Below are 3,380 nucleotides of genomic sequence, written 5' to 3'. Positions count from 1 at the left end.
ACTGTTAAGTCTCTTTCCCCTCGACTGCCTTGTATTCTACACATTTAGAAGTCACTAGATGTATTTCCATATTTGTGATATTTCACAAAGTACTCTTAACTAGATTCAAAAACATATTCCCTGATTGCTATTGAAAAATCCCATTAGCTACTAAAAACTCAAATATCTAGCCCAGAAAAAACCTGATTATAAACCAGTAAGATGGTCAATTTGAAAGAAGTCAAAGCAGATTCTTTTACATGTATTTTTATATATGTAGATGTTAAGTGATAAGTAAATTGACTTTGTAGTGTTATCAGAGGCTCTATTAACCCCGAGCTGGAGCAAGAGGGAAATATGTCAGGGAGGTTGTCACTTCACTGCCCTGACCCCCACTTTGCCCTGCTTCTAATATGTTGAGTAAAATTGTAACCCTGCTTAGGTCAGGAGCAAAACTACCATAGACTTTAAAAGGGAGCTAGTGTACAAGACCAGTTGGGCACTGTGAAGTGGATCATACTTTAGACCCAGTACTTTCCCTCCCTATGCTGCTGATTCTAATAGGTTCTGAGAAAAATCTTATTTATTAGACTTAATAGGAGGTTGTATTAAATGAAAGTCACAAACAGGCAATAAATATGAAATATCATTAAGATATATATTACATTTCCACCTATTAGTCACTTTTAATAAGCCATGGGTTTTTGTTTTGTTTTTTTTCCTAATAGAAAATGACAGGCAGGACTTTAATTTTTAGGGTAACTTTAATTGAGCTCTTCTCAGTCATGAAATTTTCCAGTAAACATCCATGACAGTTTTCTCTGAGACTTGATGTTCAACTTTGAAATGTTAACTTATCAGTTGATCTTTGTTCTGAATTTTGAGTGGCTGTGTAATTCTTCAGCCTGTTATATTGGTCAGGCCAGCATCATTCAGTGTCGGTGATCCATAAGATTATGATGGGTGCAGAAAGAGATAATTGTCTTCGGCTCAAGAATAACTCTGAAGATCCTCAGTTTAATAAGTGTGCCATTTGACAATGAGTTAAAATAGATTCTTTAATATTTGTCTAGCTTTGATAAGTTAAATGTGAAGAACTAATGAATAATTGCATTTTGATAGTGTTGACATGCATGTGACATTTACATTGACATTTATTATGGCACTACATCTTACTGTCAGATTGTGGGTGACACTGACAGAAGGAAATTAGGTCTATTTTCCTTTTTTGTAACTGGAATGGCCTCTAACTGTGAGCTGAGAACACCATGCCAGGTTTTACATAACCCACACATCACTGTGTATATTACAATCTTCTATTATAATTGAATGGAAGTAATGCATTATAAGTTTATATAATCATAATTGAAGGAAGAGTGCATGTATTTCTAAGTAGAGCATTTTTGTTCTCGCCAGGCTTGAATCACTCCTCCCCAGCACAGATCTTCTCTTTAAAGGTCAACTATTTGAAAAGTTTTCTGCAAATAGATCTTGCATTTCTCTCAAAAGAAAGCCTTTTATCCTAGCATCCTTAAGATGTTCATACCCATTGTCCCACTTCAAGTACCCATGAAGTCTGCTATTTAAAATGTGCTAACTGGTTTTCAGTGGAGAAAGGGGGGCTGGGGGCACACAAGAAGACATTACTCTGTGTGTGTCCAAATGAATCATGACTCATTTAACTGAACTGTAGTTCATTCCAGGGACAAGCCTGTCAGACTATGTGCTCTCTCTGGCCACCTACCGGGAAAGATAATAATGCAGTTTAGAAAGGCCAACTCGGTAAAAAGCGCCATTCCTGTTTTGATCCAGGTCAAAACCCAAGACAAGAATCTTAAAAACCTTAAATGTGACATCCATTTATAGCCCTAGAGAGACAAAAAAAAGATAAAAGGAAAAAAAAGATTCCCTCCAAATACTTTCAGTGTTATTAACTGGAAGCCCCCATTCAAAGTCTACACCACTCAGTAGCTTGGGTTTGATTTTCAAGGGCACAATTTGGATTCTGTCCTGCATCTTTCTTAATAAAGAAGGATTATGATGATGAAGAATATCCCTCTTCCCCCCACCAACACCTTGTATAAAATGTTATTGTACAGAACACTACATTGGAGTGAAATCATCAGTTAAGAAACTTATGTATGTAAGAACTGATAGCTACAAATAATAATTGAGCTAAATTCAGTTGTCCAATACTTGGCCCAAAAACTGGGTCTGGCCTAGGAAGTGTATTCAGAGGGTGTGCCTACACAAGATGCATTAATGTGTATTAGCCTAATTAGCCTAATTTACTGTGCAGTACAGGTGTCTGTCTACACATGTGCACCCTTACTACATGGTAAAAATGGCTAATTGTGACTAAATTTGATACCTGCAAATGCAGGTATCAAATTTGCATGTGATTAGTTCATGCACAGTAGTGCACATGTAGACAAAATCCAGCACAACTTTTAGTGCCGGGTCTGCCCAGCCACTAGGGAGCTGGCCTGGAGCTGAACCCCAGGGCTCCTGGTTGGCCTCCTCTGCTCCTCCAGGGCTGGACTGCTCCCTGGCAGCCCCCAGCTGCAGGGTATAAAAGCCTGCAGTCATTTTGAGCCTTGTCCATCTGCATACATTCTAATCATTGTTATAGTGAACTAAGCCACTCAGATATGACCTAAATATGAATTGATGTATTGTAATGTTGATTCAAAAGCTTAATTACAAAACTTGACATATCATCACTGATAATGTAGCAGAGTCCCTGCCCCAGAAAATACTTAGTGTAAAGGCATGAGTCAATTAACCACAGTATAGAAAAGTATAGAACAATTCTAGAATGGGGCATATTCTTATTCCATTGGGTAAATTAGCTTACTGATTTTTGTTGCCTTTTTTTGTGAGGTGGGGTGGTTTATTCGGTTGGGGGGGGGTTTGTTTTGTTTTAAATAAGGACCTGTTCTTATATCATTAATATCAGTAAGACCTGAATAACTTTGCAGTTGGACCTGACCCTGCTTTCTTTGAAGGAAATAAAAATGTAGCAACTGAGTTAATAGGGAAAAAAGATTAATCCTATTTTGAGGCATCACATAGAATCTTATTCAGACAGAATAAAGGTACCTTATGTTAAAACTTTTTCTCTTAACTAGTCTCTCTTTCTGTGCCCCCCAACCCCAATCCCACATGTGGGGTGGATGGAACATCAGGAGCACCCAGGGGTGGGGGGCACATGCTTGGCAGCTAACCCAGAAATGGGTCCACCACCGAGCCCGTAGAGGGAACTGCCCACACCCGTCCAGCTCAATGATCGGCTGTGAGGGGACCCTGGCTGCTACCCCAGACCCAGGAGGAACCAATCGCTGAGCCAAGGTGGGGTGTGGGGGCTTCCAGTCCACTTCTGGGTTGGCTGCTGAGTGCGC

The sequence above is a fragment of the Gavialis gangeticus genome, unplaced genomic scaffold (assembly GCF_001723915.1).
Source record: "Gavialis gangeticus isolate Ggan-Ray unplaced genomic scaffold, GavGan_comp1, whole genome shotgun sequence".
Taxonomy (NCBI): domain Eukaryota; kingdom Metazoa; phylum Chordata; order Crocodylia; family Gavialidae; genus Gavialis; species Gavialis gangeticus.
This window is presented reverse-complemented; position numbering follows the sequence as displayed.